We start from the raw sequence: 21,827 nt of genomic DNA, 5'->3' as shown, positions 1-21,827 counted from the left end.
AGAGAATTCAGCACGGCCCACACAGACTGTCTTTACAAACGGGCTTGAGGAGGACAGGCCTCTGACCGTCTTTGTGCTCTATACAGTGTTACTCACTGATGTCACCCACTGACGGACTCCAGGAAGGAAACAAACGTGCTCCTCTCCTTTGTGAGAGCACATGTGCACACCACCATGAGTTCACCCAGAAATGCCACCACCACAGGGAGGTGTGGCACCGTAACCAGCTAAGGCCAAAGATGAGCTCACTTAGAAACCAGTGTCAAGAACAAAGAAGTTACTTTAAATATATGCTGAAACTGCTCGTATAGAGCAGTATTCTTGTTAGAGTGCACACGGATGCTCAACTCACTGCAGTTCCCCCACAAACAGTCCACTGCTCTGCCTAACCTCTAGCGAGTCTCATGGCTCAATGAAAATGTAAGCGTTTAGGTAAAAAGTATCCAAATACATAAATATTTAACTGTGCATTTAATGATGGTAATCATTGACAAATAGACAGGGCAAGCAATAGGATATATTGGAGTATATGAGGAAGATATTTGGTGTAAACCTAATTCGGCCTGACTTTGTTTTTCCAAAAGGGCCTGACTGTGGCTGTTGAGCACACATTGTATATCTGCTTTAAAACATTTCCTATGGCAAGAACAAACGGCCTTAAGATAAAGGTGCAACTTCCCCCCACACTGGCATTTCCTTAGGGATAAGCATCTTTCCTTAGGCTAGGAACTGATTGCTGTGTTTACCTTTGACCACCCAGCTCACCTATGACCACCGAGCTTGAGACAACAGACCTGCCACCCTGCTGTGTTCACTGAGACAGCAGACCTACCTGCTGTTTCCATCAATGCTGTGCCGACAGAGCAGTCTCGCAACTATTGTAAAAGGGATATTTCAATCATGTGTGAAACATCCTCTTTTGGGGGTATATAACCACTCTGTACACCCTACTTTTTCGGTGCCCTTTCATCCTTTGGGAAGAAAGGCCCCAGGCCATGGTCCTCACATTTTAACTCTATTATAAACTCACCCAAATTTTCAGTTATAGATTGGTTATGGATTATTTTCATCAACAACATAATCTATAATAGTAAGAACTGACTAAAGTAAAATCAGTTTGGTTTTCCACTTTCTGATGTTGATATCCATTCCTAGGTAAGGAATTACCTTGGTGGGAATGAATGGATCTCTCATAAAAAAATGCAGACACCAATTCCACTAACAGAATCATTTTGCAAGAAAGTCCTTCCGTCATTATGCCCAGGAAGTAAACTAGTTACTCTAACAAAAGACTCCAGGGAAAATGCTCAAGGGGTCATCTTCGAATCTCCTGCACTTAACCAGCCACACCCCCAGCACGGCACTCTCGGCAGCCACGTTAATCCTTCTTCAGCCCACTGGGCTGATCGATACTTCAGAGTTTTAGTAAATTATTACTTCAGGATACTAAACAGTAGATCCTATTGGAAAGACTGGATCTGATTGTATGCCTTTTTAAGATTCCAAATTTAAGTGAGAGATGTAGCATATTATATAACTGAATTTTTAAAAACTAAATGTCCTAGGACACGCTGAGAGGAAACAGAATAGGGAAAAAAACACGAAATAAGGAAAGTGGGGAAGAATGTGGTTTTGAAGGAGACAGCCATCTGGCTAAGGCCAGGAGAAGCACCCTCCAGGCAGAAGAAACAATTCTTCATACAGCAAGGTCTGGACTGCTTGCTCTGTTCAGCTGGAGCAAAACAGGGAGCCAGGACTGGTGGCAGGGGACAGGCAAATGCCAGCTGATGACCACCTCTAATGATATTCTAGAGAAAGGACACAAGGCACTCTACTACCAGAATTTCAGATAAATTTTAGTTGGGGAAGAGACAGTATAGAAAGACTTGAACAATACCTGAAAAGTGGCTAGGGCCAGCTCTAAGTTGGGAGATATCATCTGAGAGATATCAAGAAGGATGAGAAGAGAAAAGTTAACCATTGTTTGGCTAGGCTCAGGGGTAGGTGGGAGGGAGCAGTCAAGGATGTCTCCAGGATCCTAGATGGACTACAGGTCGATGATGGTGCCACAGATGAGGGACTGGGGAGAAGCAGACTGAACATCAGGGAAGGAAGAGTTCAGTTAACGCCTGAGCGAATTCTGAAGAATAAGAAAAATAAGAGCATGAAAGCACCCCCCCTCCATTGATTTGGGAGGTCCCTGGTTCCATTCAAACAACGAAATGTTAGTGACTATCCGTGAGGCGCTGGTGAGCTAAGCAAGAACAATTTCAGGGCAATGACTGAGTGTAGACGACAGCTGCTGGAGACAGGAAGAGCTAATTGAAATGAGGAAATGGTGGAGCACTCAAGAAACTGGGATGCTATGGGCAATGGCTGGCCATGAAAGAGAAAGGGCAAGATGAGGGACGATGTGGTAAGAGACGTCTGCATGCAGCAATAAAGCAAAGTGGTACTCTGAACTGCATCTGGGACCAGAAAAAGGACATGACCAGAAAAACTGGGGAAATTTGAATGAAGTCTGCAGTTTCGTGAATAGTGATAGGCCAATGTTAATTTCTTAGTTCTGGCAAATGTCCTGGGGTCGTATAAGATACTAATGTTAGCAGAAACTGGGTGAAGTGTGTACAGGACTATCTCTGTCCTATGTTTGCAACTTTTCTCTAAATCTAAAATTATACCAAAATAAAAAGTTTACTTACAAAATAAGAAAAAAATCTAAGAGCAGATATTCCAACAATACCCTCCATTCCACACACTTCAGTTTTTAATGTTCAGGAGTTTCTGAATTTATTTTTTCATATTTTTCTGACTGTAACATGATTACATAATAACTGTAAAAAATACTTGGAAAATATAGAAAATATACTTTTAGCTCACAACTTAGAGATAACAATTGTTTACATCTTTATTTCTATTTATACATGTGATTTTTTTCTACCATCATTAACACTAATCCCCTGAGGTTTTGTTCCTTAGTGTTTTATCATAAGTTTTCCCTTTTATTGAATTTAATTCTTCAAAAGCATGTAAATGACTACACAGTTGTCTACACATAATTGTACCACGATGTTTTATGTATTCCTAATTCGTTGGACATTTAGCTTATTTCCAAAAAATAAACATATATTCTTTAATTTCTAGTAAGACTAAATATACTTAATATATTTATTTTTTAGCCACCTTTATTTTCTCCTCCATGAATTACTTGCTCATGCCCTTTCCCTGTTTTGCACTGAGATCTTGTTGTATCTGATTATTTTTCTAATTCCCTTATGTAGCATGGACCTTCTGCCAGTAGTAGTTGTGGCAAATATTTGCTAGTTTGTTATCTCCATTTTGTTCATTATGACATTCTTTACTGTACAGAGTTTAATTTGGGTGTGTTTACATCTCACTTTCCTTTATAATTTCCTTTACTGTTTTATGTTTACAAAGACTCACTGCCGCAACAAATTATGTTGGAGACTTCAAACATGGAGGTCTGGGATTACAAATGATTGACAGTACTAATTCTGTAACTTCAATCATACGTAATTATTAATAAATAATACTTACAGAGACAAGTCTTCTCTTAGGGGTATCTAAGACAGTTGTTAATTTTTTTGAATCAGCAGGAATAATATAGCTCAGAGAGTTTCCAAAAGAGAGAAAAAAATTAATCTCAGGGCATGACTATGGCAGGAAAAATCCAGTTCAGCCAGTCCCCAAGGACACAGAGGGGTGTATTAGTCACCAGTAATACTTTAGTTATTAGCAGTTACTTTTCCCATCTCACTTCTAAGCAAGATGCCAGTTTTCTCTACCTTTGTCTTAACAGCCACAAAGAAGTGAGAATGTTATGGGGCTGGCCCCCACGGCCGAGTGGTTAAGTTCACACTCTCCGCTTCGGGGGCCCACGGTTTTCCTGGTTCGGATCCTGGGCATGGACATGGCACCAGTGGTCAGGCCATGCTGAGGCGTTGTCCCACATGCCACAACTAGAAGGACTCACAACTAAATATACAACTATGTATTGGGGGGATTTGGGGAGAAAAGGCAGAAAAAAAAGAAGATTGGCAATAGTTGTTAGCTCAGGTGCCAATTTTTAAAAAAAAAACCAAGAAGGGAGAATGTTAAAGTAGAAGAAACACAGGTAAAGTAGAAAGCACATAGGTTTTAGAACCTGCTAGATGTGGGTTCGAATCCTGGATCCAACACTAACTACCTAAGTTTACCCTAAAAAAGTCAAATGGCCTCTCAAAGTTTCCTCCTCTGTAACACAGGGGTCAGTGTTAGTGGCAGAGACTGGGCATTCAGCAAATTGTTTTGTAATGATTTTCAAGGGAATATCTTGCTTATTGTAAAATTACTACTAAGAATTAAGTGTTTATCTTTCAATACCATTTTCTGTTCCCATACAAATATTATGTGTACACAGTTTTTGTTTTTCTTTTGTTATTATTTTTAAAACATAAGGTGTGTGACTAAATCTCTTTTGTTTTGCAAGCAGCCTACAGAAAAGATTAAACCATTCTGAGGCACGACAGGAGGAAAATCCCCGCTACAGCACTAGGACAATAGGCACTTTAGGGAATGGTTTCCTTTGTCTCACTAAAAGTGGTAAAAATACAAATTACCGCAAAAGCCCCTTAAATAATTCCATTTGTATTTCAACTAGCAGTTTGTAGCATCTGTACACACAAACCAAATCTCATCCTCTTCTAAACACTTCGCCAGGTTCAGGGCTGGGGAAAACAGCAAGGACAGTAGAATCAGATTTGGAGAAGAATAAACCACAGGGTGAAACTTCTGAGAATGGACCCTAACTAAAAACAAGTCTGATCACAGGAGAACAACAGCAAAATGTTAATTCCTATTAAAACTGAAAAACTATTTAAGATAAACAAATACGTGGGTATAACAAAACTATAAATACTAAATCACTAAAAAAATCTTAGTTTTGGGACTTTCCATTTTAAATTGTTGGCCTAACTCTGCTTTTCTTTTTCTAGAATAAATGCTTCAACCATGGAATTAAAGAATCTAAAACAATTTACATTAGTGTGAAAATATAGCTGCAGGGGAGAAACACCACAAACTAAATCCCCACGTCTCTCCGAGAAGACAAAAACATTGTTTGAAAACACGCCTGCTGTGAGGGCCAGGTACAGTCCAAATTCATTTCTAGAATTCCAGCATTGCGTAACGCAAGTGTGTTTCAGTGGAGCTAAGCATCAAGTTACATAATTATCAAATTACTGAATTTTATTTTGCTTTTTCAGCAAAGAACATGATGGGACTAGAGTGACAGCAAGAGAAGAGAAGAAATTTAAAGCAGTATATTTTGCTTATAATAAAAAACAACTTTTATTTTCCACATTGTGTCCCAAGACTAAGCATTATACAATGGTCTTTAAAAACTTCAACTCTTGTTTGTCATGTTTTCAAGGTATTTTCAGTTGTTCCATTATTGAAAAAAAAGTTAATCAACAAATACTTTGGGCACTTTAACAGTTCATTAGGGAAGAATTCTCAATTCCTCTTTCTCATGGAGAATAGCACAGGTATTACTGGACATTCAAATACATTTTATAGAAAATTTACTAATAGCTACCTGCTCCTACAGCAATAATCACAAAATATATGGGATACATATTCCAGGGGAATGGCATGTGCATGGTTGATTTGAATTTAAAGCATCAGAGAATCAGTTGAATATAAAAAAATTGTTACCTAAAACCTCTTAATGTATTAATAACCATAATGAGGGATATTCATCTTAGAGAAAATGTACAATCTCCTCTAAAACATGACTTCAACACAATAGCACAAATGCAATCATTACAGGATTAACCCAACCTGGGAAGTGCTTAAGCAAAGAACTATAAATAAACTAAGTAGCATATCTTAGTTTCTTGTTCATGGGGAAAGTCTACAAATCAGAACTTGTTTTACTTAAAGCATTTTTAAAACGCAAACAAATGAGATGAGTGTCAGATTTTTTTCTTGATGCATACATTTGAAAATCTCAGATGACATGGATAAAATCTACAGAAGAGTACTCAATACACTATCACTAAATGATACTATTATTATAGACTTGAATTAACAAACCTAAAATAACTAAAGATATCTAATAAAAGTTTCATTTAAAAGTTGTTCACTGTGAACTGGAGGATAAAGGGTGGTGGTAGTCACCATGACTCAAATGAGGTACACCATCCCCGGGCTTCTCTTCCTCTTCAGCTTGCTCCTAGAACACAGAAAATGTGCTTAGACGACATTTTTAAATAATCATTTGAAACACTAAAAACTAACTTTTCTGTGTGCAGGAAGCGAAGCCATGAAAAGCATTGTAAATGAAGCAGCCAGTGCCCTCTGGGTGGGTGTGCAAACCCCAAGATGGGCACAGCACAATTCATTTGGATGTGGGAGGAATCCTTTATTACTGTCTTAATTCTTCATTGGCTAAAATACAAAAATAAGTAACGTTCAATAACGGTCACTATTGAAGTTGACAAGGGCCCCTCCCTAACAGGATCCTTGGGTCTGTCAGTCATGCAAGGGGCTGGCTGATGGAGGAGGCACATCCCACACCACAGCCAAGCCCTCCATCCTACCCCTGCTCTCAGCCTACTGGGATCTACTACAGTTTATAAGGCTCAGATAAGATCACATGAGCTAATTTTAGCCAAACTGACCTCCAGAGAATGGACAAATGACTTCAAAGGTTCCTGCAAAAAAACCACAGACTGAAGATGAGGAACAACACAAGCAAGCAAGAGAAGATGGCAGAGCTTCTCTCCATGGAGCATGCAACGACCAGGCATGCGCTGGCAGCAGCTCCTGAAGGAAAGCTGGCCACTGAACAAAGACTAAGGGAATAACTCCTTTTGTGAAAGAGTCTCACAGTAGCAAAGAGCTTTTGTTAATGGGTATCCAGAAACGTGTTTCATTTACATAATTTTGTGGCCATAAACAATGTATGCCCCCTATAAAAACTCTTAATAATTATACACTTAAAAATTGCAGAACAGAATTTGTCAGTTTTAAAATCTTCCAAACGAATGGTTCCAGTTAGCTCAGAACTCAGTTTTGGAAATATAAACACGCAATACTTTTGACTAGTTCTCAAGAAAAACTGTCATCAGAGAAGATGAAAATACAGCAGCTGAAACAAAAGCCTTCACACAATTGATGGGTGATGCCAAAAGATGAGTATCATGATTTAGTAAGTCTGAACAACAATCACTTTTTCAGTTTATTTCTATATATTTTGGGGATGTATCTTTTTAAACCAAGACTAGAGAGACTGACCATCCCAGTTTGCCCAGGAGTGACCTGATCACAGCACTGAAGTCCACACCTGGGGGATCCCTCGGTTCCAGACAAACCAGGATGGTCAGTCAGCCTAGCCAAGACAACCATTAAAACCACACCTAAAAAACAGACTTCAGACATCAGCATCACGGCAGAGTGAGCACTTCCCTTAGTCTCTCCCCATTAAGATACAACACAAAGAACATTCATAAACCAACAGAGGACATTCACACAACACACTAGATGTCCAAGAGATCCACACAGCCATATGTCTGAAGGTGGGGCTGCTGGACCCCAGGAAGCAGTAGAAGGAGGTAAGGGGATCTCCTCTCCCTCCCCTAGCTGCAGCAATCTAGGGTGCGGGACCTTGCCAGCAGCTGGGGTGTAACACTGACAGAAGGGGAGAAAGTCAGCCCTCTGCAGGAGTCCTTGTACTCAGAGTTCACTCCCAGCCCATGTGAATGTTCCACACTGAGGCAGCTAAGCAATCATGTGGGCATCCACACCAAGCTGAGCAGCCCAAGCTGGCAGACAGTGAGTGCAGAGCAGGATCACACACGCAAAAGAAAGTGCCCCTCTCCCTCTCACCTAGCACACCAGCTCAGCTGGGGGGCCCAAGCAGGGGATCCGCACCAGAGCACCTGCAAATACATGTGTAGATCAGCAGCGGCCAGTGGGCAAACACAGACAGGCCCTATCAGCACAGCTTCCAACAGACAGGCACATCTGCCAGGGATTGTGGTGGGCCCAGAAAACACAGCTCCTGCCACCCCCAGGGGCAGCAGATGGAAGCTGCAACCAGATACTACCACTATGCAAAGGCACAAATCCACCCCATCAGACAGCATAAAGAGGTAGATTAACACTCCAGACCAGAAGGAAGATGACAAGTACCCAGAAACCAATCTTGGACGCATGGAAACCTACAGTCTAAATGACAGAGAATTTAAAATAGCTATCATAAAAAAACTCAATGAGTTATAGGAAAACTCAAAAAGACACTTCAACGATCTCAGGAATAAAATTAAGGAACAGAGGGAATTCTTCACAAAAGAGATTGAAACTATTAAAAAAAAACAAACAAAAATGTTGGAGATGAAAAACACAAGGAACAAAATAAAAACCAATCTGGATTCCTTAAAAAATAGAGCTGATATTATGGAGGACAGAATCAGTAATTTAGAGGACAGAAATACAGAAATCCTGCAGATGGAGGAGGAGATAGAACTAAGACTAAAAAGAAATGAAGATTCTCAGAGAAATATCTGACTCAATTAGGAAATGCAATATAAGGATTATAGGGACTCAGGAGGGAGAAGAGCATAAGGGAGAAAGGAGCAGAGAGATTGTTCAAAGAAATAATAGCTGAAAACTTCCCAAACCTGAGAAAGGAACTGGAATTACATGTAAACGAAGCTAACAGAACTCCTAATTACATCAACGTAAAAAGATCTTCTCCAAGGCATATATTAGTAAAACTAGCAAAAGCCAATGACAGAAAAAATGCTAAGGGCAGCAAGACAGAAGGAAGAAAATAACCTACAAAGGAATGCCCATCAGGCTCAGCAGATTTCTCAGCAGAAATTTCACAGGCTAGTAGAGAGTGGAATGACATATTCAAAATTCTGAAAGACAAAAACTTTGAGCCAACAATACTCTATCCAGTGAAACCATCCTTCGGATATGATGGAGAAATAAAAACTTTCCCAGATAAACAAAAGCTGAGGGAGTTCAACCAAAGATGCGCTCCCTTACAAGAAATGATCAAGAAGACCCTCATACCTGAAAAAAAAATGTTTACGAACTGTTGAGCAAGGAGATAAGTAGACAGACAAAATCAGAAAATTGCAGCTCTCTATCAGGACAGTTCAGCAAACAATTAATTACAACATTAGAGATAAAGGGAAGGAAAACATCACTTCATTTTAATCACAAACTCACAACACAAAATGGAATAAGTTGTGACAACAATAACTTAAGATAGGAAAGAGGAAATGGATGGAACCTGCTTAGACTAAGAGAATAAGAGACTATCAGAAAAAAGACTATCTCTTCTATGAGATCTTTTATACAAACCTCATGGTAACCACTAAAGAAAAAATCAGAACAAAGACACAAATGATAAATAAAGAGAAAACCGTCATAAAGAAACACCAAACTGAACAGGCAGTCGGATATGCAAGGACAAGAAACAAGGGAAATACACAACAATCGGAAAACAAGTGAGAAAATGGTAGCATTAAGCCCTCATATATCATTAATTACTCTAAATGTAAATGGATTGAATTCTCCAATAAAAAAAACAGAATGGTTGGATGGATTAAAAAACAAGACCCAACAATATGCGGCCTCCAGGAAACACATCTCAGCTATAAAGACAAACACAGGCTCAGAGTGAAGGGATGGAAGACAATACTCCAAGATGATGGCAAACAAATGACAGCATACATTGCCATACTTATACCAGACAAAATAGACTTCTAGATAAAAAAGACAAAGAGAGACAAAGAGGGGCAGTATATAATGATAAAAGAGACACTCCACCAAGAGGACATAACACTTATAAATATATATGCACCTAACACAGGAGCACGAAAGTACATAAAGCAACTATTAACAAACCTAAAAGAAGATATTAACAACAACACAATAATAGTAGGGGACCTTAACACCCCAATTTCATCAATGGATAGATCATCCAGACAGACAGGCAACAGGAAACAGTGGAACTAAATGAAAAACTAGACAAAATGGACTTAATAGATGTAAATAGAACACTCCCTCCAAAATCAGCAGAATACACATTCTTCCCAAGGGCACATGGAACATTCTCTAAGACAGACCACATGTCAGGAAACAAGGCAAGCCTCAACAGATTTAAGAAGACTGAAATCATATCAGGCATCTTTTCTAACCATAATGCTATGAAACTAGAAATCAACCACAAGAAAATAGCTGAGAAAGTGACAAATACGTGGAGACTGAACAAGATGCTACTGAAAAACCAATAGATCAATGAGGAAATTAAGGAAGAAATCAAAATATATCTGAAGACACATAACAGTGAAAATATATCATACCAATTCATTTGGGATGCAGCAAAAGCAGTCCTAAGAGGGAAATTCATAGTAATCAGGCCCACCTTAACAAATAAGAAAAATCTCAAATAAGTAATCTTAAAGTACACCTAACAGAACTAGAAAGAGAAGAACAAATAAAGCCCAAAGTCAGTAGCAGGAGGGAAATAATAAAAGTTAGAGCAGAAATAAAACCAAAAAACCAGCAGAAAGAATCAAAGAACTAAGAGCTGATTCTTTAAGAAGATAAACAATATTGACAAACTCTTAGCCAGACTCACTAGGAAAAAAAGAGAGAAGCCTCAAATAAATAAAATTAGAACTGAAAGAGGAGAAATTACAACAGATACCACAGAAATGTGAAGGATTATAAGAGAATACTATGAAAAACTATATGCCAATAAATTGGACAATCTAGAAGAAATGGATAAATTCTTACACTCATACAACCTCTCAAAACTGAATCAAGAAGAAATAAAGAATCTGAATAGAATAATCACAAGTAAAGAGATTGAAACCATAATCAAAAACCTCCCCAAAAATAAAATTCCAGGACCAGATGGCTTCTCTGGAGAATTCTACCAAGGATTCTAGGATTTAACACCTATCCTTCTCAAACTATTCCAAAAAATTGAAGAAGATGGAACATTTCCTAACACATTCTATGAGGCCAACATCACCCTGATCCCAAAGCCAGATGAGGACAACACAAAGAAGGAAAATTACAGAACAATATCGCTGATGAAAATAGATGAAAAAATCCTCAACAAAATATTGGCAAATCAAATACAGCAATATACTAAAAGGATCATACACCATGATCAAGTGGGATTTGTAGGGATGCAGGGATGGTTCAACATCCGCAAATCAATCAATGTGATAACCACATTAAGAAAATGAGGAATAAAAAACACATGATCATCTCAATATATGCAGAGAAAGCATTCAGTAAGATCCAACATCCATTTGTGATAAAAACCTCTCAATAAAATGGGTATAGAAGAAAAGTATCTCAACATAATGAAGGCCACAGATGACAAATCCACAGCCAACATCATACTCAATGGGAAAAACTGAAAGCCATCACTCTGACAACAGGAACAAGACAAGGGTGCCCACTCTTGCCACTCTCATTCAACATAGTACTAGAGGTTTTGACCAGAGCAATTCAGCAGGAAAAAGAAATAAAAGGTATCCAAATTGGCAAGGAAGAAGTTAAACTCTCAGTGTTTGCAGACAACATGATTTTATACTACAAAACCCTAAAGAATCCATCAGAAAACCATTAGAAATAATCAACAACTACAGCAAAGTTGCAGGGTACAAAATCAACTTACAAAAATCAGTTGCATTTCTATACTCTAATGAGGAACTAACGGAAGGAGAACTCAAGAATACAATCCCATTTACAATTGCAATGAAAAGAATAAAATATCTAGGAATAAATTTAAACAAGGAGGTGAAAGACCAATACAATGAAAACTATAAGACATTACTGAAATAAATCAATGATGACATAAAGAAATGGAAAGATATTCCAAACACATGGATTGGAAGAATAAACATAGGTAGAATGTCCATACTACCTAAAGCAATCTACAGATTCAATGCAATCCCAAACAAAATCCCAATGAGATTCTTCATGGAAATTGAACAAAGAATCCTAAAATTCACATGGGGAAACAAAAGACCTCAAATAGCTAAAGCAATCCTGAGAAAAAAGAACAAAGCTGGAGGCATCATAATCCCTGACTTCAAAATGTACCACAAAGCTATAGTAATCAAAACAGCATGGTACTGGTACAAAAACAGACACATAGATCAATGGAACAGAATTGAAAGCCCCAGAAATAAAACCACACATCTACGGACAGCTAATCTCTGACAAAGGAGCAAAGAACATACAACAGAGAAAAGGAAATCTCTTCAATAAATGGTGTTGGGGAAACTGGACAGCCACATACAAAAGAATGAAAGTAGACCATTATCTTACGCCATAAACGAAAATTAACTCACAATGGATTAAAGACTTGAAGGTAAGACGTGAAACCATAAAACTCTAGAAGAATATATAGGCAATACACTCTTTGACATCAGACTTAGGAACATCTTTTTTAATATAACGTCTACTTGGGCAAGGGAAACAAAAGAAAAAATAAACAAGTGGGACTTCATCAGACTAAAGAGTTTCCGCAAGGGAAAGGAAACTAGGAACAAAATGAAAAGACAACCCAACAACTGGGAGAAAATATTTGCAAATCATATATTCCACAAGGGGTTAATCTCCAAAATATATTAAAAAACTCACACAACTTAACAACAAAAACCAAACAATCGATCAAAAACTGGGCAGAGGATATGAACATTTTCCCAAAGAAGATATACAGATGGCCAATAAACACATGAAAAGATATTCAACATCACTAATCATCAGGGAAATGCAAATCAAAACTACACTAAAATATCACCTTACATCTGCTGAAATGGCTATAATCACCAAGACAAAAAATAACAAATGTTGGAGAGGTTGTGGAGAATAGGGGAACCCTCATCCACTTCTGGTGGGAGTGCAAACTGGTCCAGCCACTATGGAAAACAGTATGGAGATTTCTTAAAAAGTGAAAAATAGAAATACCATACGACTCAGTTATCCCTCTATTGCGTATTTATCTAAAGAACTGGAATCAATAATTCAAAGAGACCCATGCACCCCTATGTTCATTACAGCATCGTTCACAGTTGCCAAGATGTGGAAGCAACGCAAGTTCCCACTGACTGATGACTGGATAAAGAAGATGTGGTGTATATACACAATGGAATACTACTCTTCCATAAAAGAGACAAAATTGTCCCATTCACAACAACATGGATGGACCTTGAGGGTGTTATGTTAAGCAAAATAAGCCAGACAGAGAAAGACAAACACCCTATGAGTTCACTCATATGTGGAAAATAAACACACACATGGACAAAGAGAACAGATTAGTGGTAATCAGAGGGGAAGTGAGTTTGGGGGTGGGCAAAAGGGGTAAATGGGCACATACATATGGTGACTAATAATAATGTACAACTGTAATTTCACAATGTTATAAACTATTATGACCTCATTAAAATAAAATAAATAGACTTCAGATAATGGCAACACAAAGCTCTGGATCGAGTTTCCAAAAAAGAATCATTCATATTAATATTTTAATGAGAGTAAACTCATTTTTAACTGTTAAAATAAATACTATTAATTTCATTTTTATATACACTTTTTTAGTTTCTTTTTTAGTCTACGGCTTTAAGGTACAAAATACAATTTGTATAGTAGTAAGTCATATAATTTTCAAATAAACAAAAAATCCACATATATGGAGATATGTGATCAAGTTTCTTTACTGACGGGGTAAGCAAACTAACAAGTTTGAAGATGGCTGCGTCAGGCGGCCACCTGCCCATAGAGCCATAGAGAATTGATCGCGACAGATTCCTTGAGATGCCTCAGCTTGGTATCTTTCTATAGATATAATTCCTTTTATCTTTTGAGTTCATATGGTTCAAGGAAAAAAATATACATACAAACAAATAATCCAGTGACAACTTTCCCACCTGCCCTCCCCCATCCGCCAATTCATAGTACCCCCATCCAGTGATCCCTGTTAGTCTAACTCACCCATGCAAAGTGGTTGTTATAAGAATACAAAGAAATGTGAATATATATTCTTATGTTTGTTCTCATGCACAAAAGGTAGCACATCATAATTCTGTTTTCTGACTCTCTTTTCACTTAGCAAAATACCTTGGAGATCTTCATCAGGTTATAAAGAGCATTGTTGTTCTTGTTTTCACAGCTGCACAGTATTACCCTGAATGGATATTTCATAATTTATTTAACTGGTTCCATATTTTTGGATGTTTAGGTTGTTTCCAATCTTTTTTCCAATCATATAATGCTGCAGTGAAAAAGGAGCACACATTTCATCTTGCATATGTGCAAGGCGATCACAGAATGACTTTTCAGAAGTGGAAGTGCGGGCCCAAGCAGACATGTTTTCCTGCAGATAAATACCACCACAGCGGGCCCCACACAAGGTGCCCGTCAACAGTGCCAAATGCCTCGGGCCAGGGCCTGTTTCCACATAGCCTTGCCAACAAATTTTTGGAGTCTTGCCAAGATGACTGAAAAATGGTCTCTCACTATAGTTTTAATTTACATCTGTTTCATTATGAGGAAGTTAAAGATCACTTTGCATATTTAAAAGCCATTTGTATTTCCTTCTCTGTGAAATGTCTCTTTATATCTTTGGTCCACTTTTCTGTTGGAATGATTATTCATCTTTTGGTCTTGATAAATTAGGAAGATTAGTCCTTTGTCTACAATATGAGATGAACTATTTTCTCCCAGTTTGTGATTTCTCTTTTTTACTTTTCTTATGATCTTCTTTAATATGCAGAAATTTTTGTTGTTTGTTTATTTTAAAAAATGAAATTATCAAACTTTTCTTTTATGGCTTTTAGATTTGAGTAATAGTTGGAAAATGCTTCTCCACTCCCAGATCATAAAGCCTTCTCCTTTGTTTATGTCTGTTACACTTACGGTTTCTTTCTTACATTTAAATCTTTGATAAATCTGAATCTGTCCCAGGACATGGTATGAAGTAAAGACACAATATCTTTGCCCAGGTGGCTATTCACCTGTCCCAAGACCACCTACTGAATGGCCCTCGTCCTCCCCACCAGTCTAAGACGTGTGAACCACATACTAAACTGCCATGTGCATTTGCTCCTACTTATGGCTTTTCTCTTCTGTTTCTTTAGTTTGTCTCTCTATTCAAGTACCAGTACCACACTGTTTTCTTATTACAGCCTTATGTTTTAATATGATTCCTAGGCTATTTAGTGTTTTATATACAATAAGAGAGTTCTGTCTCTGTACAGGTTTTAAAACCAGACAGCTGAGGGCTCAAACCCCCGCTCCCCCTATAGCTGTGTGACGTTGGGCAAGTGATTTAACCTCTCTGAACCTTAGTTTCCTAACCTGTGACTTGGAGATAATCATAACTTCTTTCCTGGATCATTTTAAGGATTAGAGATCCTCGGGTGAAGCCTTATTACACACACGTGGTAGACTCTCCGTGGTAGCTATCACAGGTATGTTGCCAGGTTTCAAATTGTTAAGACTGTATCCAGATTCAATAGAAACTGTTAGCTGGCCTACTTGTGTTTACCAAATGAAAAATCATCTCAAATGAACAAATCTCTGATCAAAGAAGAATTCTGAGGAGAGAGTAAAGAAGAACCTTAAAACCCTAACTGAATTAATTACCTATTTAAAAAACATTTATTGAGCAATTATTATACGCCAGGAACTCTGCTGAGTTTTAAGGGTGCAAATAAAATACAACATCCAATGGTTGGGCGCTGACTACCCATCATTTGCTAGGCACTGACTCTCTGCTGAGTGGCTGATTAGAGGGCGTCCTCTGCCGTTCCCTCCTCCTCATCGCATTCTCACGGCCTGACTGTGACGACACTGCCCTCGCTCTTCCCCTGCGTCGCAGCCTTGGGCTCACCTTTGCCTTCCCTGCCCAGGCCTCTTCCCGTGCTCGACCGTCACTGCTGCTCTTCCAGGGCTTCCATCTGGCCACAGCCTACCCACGCACCCTACGCCATTCAGTCCACTTTCAATCTCACAGCATGATGACTGATGGATCTCCACCTCCCTCCGTCAAGTTTCAAACAAGTGGATCCAAAGTCCCACTGCACAGCTTCATCCAGACCCTCTACAAGCTCCCGAAACTCAATAATTACCAAAGGGAGTTCATCATTTTATATTCTAAAGCTCTTTTTACCTCCCACCCAAAGTTCCCTGAACTCGCTCTGTAGTTTCTTTCATCCACACTCCCTCCTCCACCAGCTAATTTCCTTGCTGTGGGCAGGATTCTCAGACGACCCCTGATAGAATCCCCTCCCCTGAGTGGGGTGGAACCTGTCACTTCCCTCTAGATCACCGAATACAGCAAAAGTGATGGGACAGTCCCTCCCTTGATTGTATCACAATATGACACCAACTCAACTGATTGGAGCCAGAATCTCTGCTGGCCTTGAAAATGTGATGGCATGCTGTAAGAGGGCCACGTGGCAAACAACTGCAGAGCCTCTTGGAGCCAAGAGTGGCCCCTGTTTGACAGCCAGAGAAAACGGGAACCTCAGTCCTACAACCACAACAAACTGAATTCTGCTGAAAATCAGATGAGCTTGGAAGAGACCACTGAGCTCCAAAAGGAACTCAGCCAAGCCAACACTCTGATTTTACCTTTTGAGACCCTGAGCAGAGAATCCCTTTAAGCCTGGACACCTGACCTACAGAAAATCTGAGGTAACAGAAAAGGGGGGTTTTAATCCACTAAGTTTGTGGTAATTTGTTATGCAGCATTAGAAAACAAATACACATCTACTTATCCTTTAGGAGTTAACTCAGGAAGCTTTCTTTGATCCTACTTCCTTCTCCCCACTCCACCCACACTAGGTTGGGTAACCCTCTGAAGCCTGGAAATATCCTGTGCTAATCTCTGTTATTGGGCCTCTGGCACTGGACTGCCATCATCCATCCTATTGGTCTCACCTGCTTGATGAGCTTGCTGAGACAATGTCTTAACTACCCTTCATCCCCAGAACATAGTCTGGCACCTAGTCTAGCTCAACAAACATTTGCTGAATGAAGGCATGAATGCAAGGTTCAAGAATAGTATTTTTGGGCCTGGTAGATGACACACTGAAAGTTACCATGGATATCTTCGTGCAACTAATAAAGTAGCATCCTGATAAAAGGTACTATAACCCAGTGCTTCTCAAACTGTAACATGCATACAAATCACCTGGGCCTCTTGTTAAAATGCAGATCTTGAGTCAGTAGGTCTGGGGTGGGGCCTGAGATTATGAGTTTCCAACAAGCCAGCTGACGCCACTCAAGGTCTGGGGGCCACAGGCGGGGCCGCATGGCCGCTGCTCCATAGAGCGGGTGGGGGTGGGAGAGCAGGAACCCATCCTATCTGCCTCTCTTGTGCTGCATGTGAAACAATGAACTGAATCGGGTCTAATTTTCTAGGGTAGCTCTTTACCCCAATTTCATCCCCCTTTACCCACTCGACACGTGAATTTACATAATTCAAAACAACATGAGTTCCGTCTCATAAAGGTTCTACTGCAAAAACTGAAATAGTAACAAGAAATAGTATTTAAAGAGTTGATTACGTGAGCACAACAGCTCCTGAAGCATTTTTATAATCACTGTATCATTCAAATATAGAAAGGAATACAGAACATGCTGCCTGTCACTCAGTTGGTAGATTAGGGTGTTTGGTTCACCCTTCTTTATTTGCTATTGAAATTCTGCCTAGATAGAAGAAACGTATTCCTCACAAAAATGACATTACCTCTTCCTTAAGAGTTAAATTACTCAAGCTCCTTATGTGCATATGTCTTTTGGATGGATCAAGATTACAGATGTGTAGACATACACAGGAAAGATGATAATTTTGCACGTCAAAATAAATTTACATTTCTCTTATGCTATGCTGCCCTCATTCTTTGAACAATTTTGCAAATAAAAAAGGATTTAATACTATATGATAGAGCAGGAAGAATTCTGAATTTGGGGTCTGGTGACCTAAGACCAAACGCCAACCCTGCCATAAAGAGCTGCGAAACTGGAACAAACGACAGCGAGCCTCCGGCCCCGACTGCGCCGGTCTGTGAAATGAAGCACTTGGACTCCACGTTCCCCAGAGCTCCTGCGGCTCTAACATCCTCTGCCTCTGTCTGGGCTAACGCTTTCATAAAGCTCATAAATCCACACCACTATTAATGAATAGAGAATTAATTTTTTAAAAAAAGGAAAAATGAGCCCTTTTATCCTCCCAGACAGAACTCTTAAGGAAATAGACATGAATGGAGAAAAATAAAACCATTACTGTGATTTCTCAGGTTTCAAACTTTAGCTCTGAAAACTGAAAATAAAGCTTTAGGAATAAAACCCAGTGCTCTGAAAGGGGGAGATAATGGTTTAAGGAACATAAAATAAGTCTTTGCTATGGTACCTCTCCATCTGCCAACTTAAAATCCATCATTTCGGAAGAGAGGATTATGAGGTGGGAAAATAACCAAAAAGGCCTGATTTCTGTTCCCTCCTGATGGCCATGGATGCATCATATACTTATACTACAAGTTACAATGATGTTTTCTAATTAATCAGTGTCTTCATTTCCCTGTCTATGAATTCCAATCAAGGAAGCAAAACAAAGGATTTTCACCCACCAACTTGTGTTTGGTGATTTCAAGCCATGACCTTGGAACTGTCAGGCAACGCCTCCACCCTTCCCTTCACCGTCAGACCGCACTCCAGGAGCACTCCAGGGCTTTCGGGCACCTGCTGGTCCTCTGCCATCAGAACAGAGGGTGACACCCACTGGCTGCATGAACTGTAGGAAACACTGAAAGCCTGTTTAACAACTCCAGTGATAAACCACTATCTGAATTTCACCTGCTGTTTCAAGTCCACTTTTCAAATTCTTTTTTGCTCGGATTCAATGTGGGATACAAACTAAAGACAAATGAAATTAACCTTCTAGATAAAAGTACAGGAAAAGATTACTTGCCATTGCTCTCATGGAATTCAGATGCAGACAGAGAGGAAATGCTCTCAATTTTGTTCAAGTAATAATATAGCTACAGTCTCTGAATGACATCTCTATAGTATTTGTATTACTCACGTTTTTTATGTTCTGTATTTTATGATGCTTTGACATTTAGCGGCTTGTGGACAGAGGAGGGACTGGCCCTCTCAGAGTGAGCTCATTCCTAGAGGCAGCAAACAACTTGTCTGTGATCACGCCCTTGATGTGCAAACCAATGAAGCCTGAGTCCACACCCCTCTCACGTCTTTCTACCAGGCACCTGCACTCTGGGACACTATTCTGCCCTGAAGCATCCCGGGGCAGGCAGACCATTAAGACGGCCCTTAGAGCCGGACCACCGAAATTATCCAAACCAGCCGATGCTAAGTCTGCAACCCCTGCCTCGCCCACTCCTTCCCACAGAACACGATGAGGCTTGTGCCCACATTCTCCCTTGCTCCTGCTGCCTCCTGGCCAACTCTGGTGCATCCCTGGGCACAGCGTGATGTCCCTGGCCTCCTGGAAAAGAGAGTAACAAACGATCTTCAGTGGCAGTGGTCTCTTGATCAGTGAGCCTCAATACACCTGGATAAAAACAAAATTCCAGGTATGTTTTAAAACAGTATTTGCTAAGACTTATATGAAAAATAAAGGGACCAAAATCTAAAACAGCTTTATAACATCTTCTTACTACGCTTCCTCTATATATAAATGAATTCTGTTGGCTGATGCAAACTGTCATCAGACATGTGTGGGGCAACAAGATGATAAATGAAGTACTACTGAAAGACAAGGAACTAAAATAATCCTACCCTCAACATTTTTTCAATATCTACTTAAAGATAGTACTAAAAAGACTTCATCGAAGCCAAAACGGCCCCCTCCTGTTGGTGTGCCACATCCAGCAGCCACAACATCAAGTACACCACGCTCTGCTCTGCCGGCAAGACCCTCTCAGCCTGGTCAGGCTGACCTCCCAGTCATCTTACTGTCTCATTATGTACCAAATTCCAGACTTATTGAAATGGAAAGACCCTTAAATATCTTCTAACCTAAGACTCTGGTTCTATAGACAAAGAAGCTGAGCCCCAGGATGGGGAAGGACTCGTCCCTGGTCACAGAGCTAATTATCACAAGAGCCAAAGACTAATGTCCAAATATTCTGGCCCCCAGTCCAGGGCTCATTCTACAAAACTTACCAGGTCATTATAATCTGGTCACATATCACATATGATAAAATGTGCTTCCAACCCTGTCCCTTTGCTCATGCTGCCTCCTCAGCCCGGACGATCCCTCTGGGACCCTTCAACTTCCTTCTCTCTCAAGGTCAGCTGCCCAGAGAGAGTACCCAGATGTGACAATGCAGTTAAGTTGTATTCCCTCATATTGCATTTTACCAGGCTGGATTTAAGAGCTGTTTGCTAAAACAGCATTAAATAAATATTTTTAGTTACTAAATAAATTAAATAAAGCATTAAACATGGACATCTTAGATGCTCTTCATCCTTTAAGGCCAAACGCGAGCTCTGCGCAATGATCCCACCTTCTCCGAAGGCTGAGCAGCCCGAGAGCACTGGCCCGAGAGCACCGGCTGCCTCCGCTCCTCCACGGCAGTCAGTTCTCTTTCACGCGGCCACATTCTAAGATCCTGTAGAGAATAAATAATGTCTCATATTTCTATTTCTCAAAGTTCATGATTCACTAATTAGATGTAGATTCACAGATTTTAAGAGGTTCAGGGGGAGAAGACTGGAACCTAACGTTTATTCAGTATCAGATATTTTATATACACAGACACCACATAGTTTATTCTCATATAGTCAAATAAAATTTCTTTTTTTATTTGGGAAACTTGCATTTTTATGTAGGAAATTTGAAATTTTACAGCCTACATATAGTTTGGGGTTTTGTGCCTAGAACACCAACATACACACCAAATATCTATGAATCACCAAATATCTATGACTATCTTTAAAAAAATGCTTAGTTTCCCCAATTATCATGTGCCTACACTTTGCCAGTCAATTCTAAAGGTGGTGGGTGGAAAAGGCTAGCAAATGGCACCCAAAATGGCACCTGCCTGTGTGCTGGACGCTGTGGGAAGCACGGTGCATCAGGGAGACCACCGGGGCGGGGCGGGGCAGGGCCCGGCTGCAAGGCTGCAGCAGCACTGGGAGCCCGGCGCGGTGAACAGAAGCTCATCCACCGGCAGAGTTTAGTACACAAAGACATAAGATGTGTAATAAAACCTAACGAAAAGAGTCACTCTCACAGCCGCTGTCAGAGAAGCCTGAACTGGGCTGCCCTCTTTGGAGGATGATACGAACAGCTCATCAAAATGTCAAACGCACACACTCTTTAGTACAATTCTACTGATAAGATTTTGTCTATTAATCAACTGCAAAAGCATACAAGATATGTGAATAAGACCATTGGTTGTAACATGGCGTGTCATGTCAAAAAGTAAAAATCATCTAAATGTATACAGAAGAGCACTGTTCAAATAAATCATAGTTCAGCACAGAATGGAATACCATGCACCACTGAAACTAATGACAACTGCATCTCCAGGATACACACGCTTGAGCGCAAAAAAAGCAAGATATAGAACAAGAAAGAGAGTGTGGGCCCCTTTGAGATACGCGTGTGCATGTATGTGTGTATCATGTATGTCTATGTGCATATAGAGTTTGAGTTTTTCAGCTTTCTCTTTTTGTTTTTGATTCATATATAAATATGAATCAAAACAAGAAAACGTAAACAGTGGTCACACCTTTAGGAAAAGATT

General features: G+C 39.7%; 1 long non-coding RNA gene across 2 annotated transcripts in view; it reads right to left on the bottom strand.

Moving 5' to 3' along the window:
• The window catches only part of LOC124244467 (uncharacterized), a 155,061-nt gene that overhangs the window by 26,699 nt on the left and 106,535 nt on the right, over positions 1–21,827 (bottom strand). Inside the window, exons 7-9 of one of the 2 annotated variants that reach the window (XR_006890011.1) lie at positions 20,583–20,687; positions 19,136–19,558; positions 18,681–18,803 (exon numbers count right to left, since the gene is read on the bottom strand). This is a non-coding gene — a long non-coding RNA (uncharacterized LOC124244467). The remainder of the gene's footprint in view (positions 1–18,680; positions 18,804–19,135; positions 19,559–20,582; positions 20,688–21,827) is intronic. The other variant, XR_006890012.1, reaches the window with a different exon arrangement.

Source organism: Equus quagga, chromosome 9 (assembly GCF_021613505.1).
Source record: "Equus quagga isolate Etosha38 chromosome 9, UCLA_HA_Equagga_1.0, whole genome shotgun sequence".
NCBI lineage: Eukaryota > Metazoa > Chordata > Mammalia > Perissodactyla > Equidae > Equus > Equus quagga.
The sequence above is the reverse complement of the archived record's forward strand: the minus strand, read 5'-3'. Positions and strand labels throughout refer to the sequence as shown.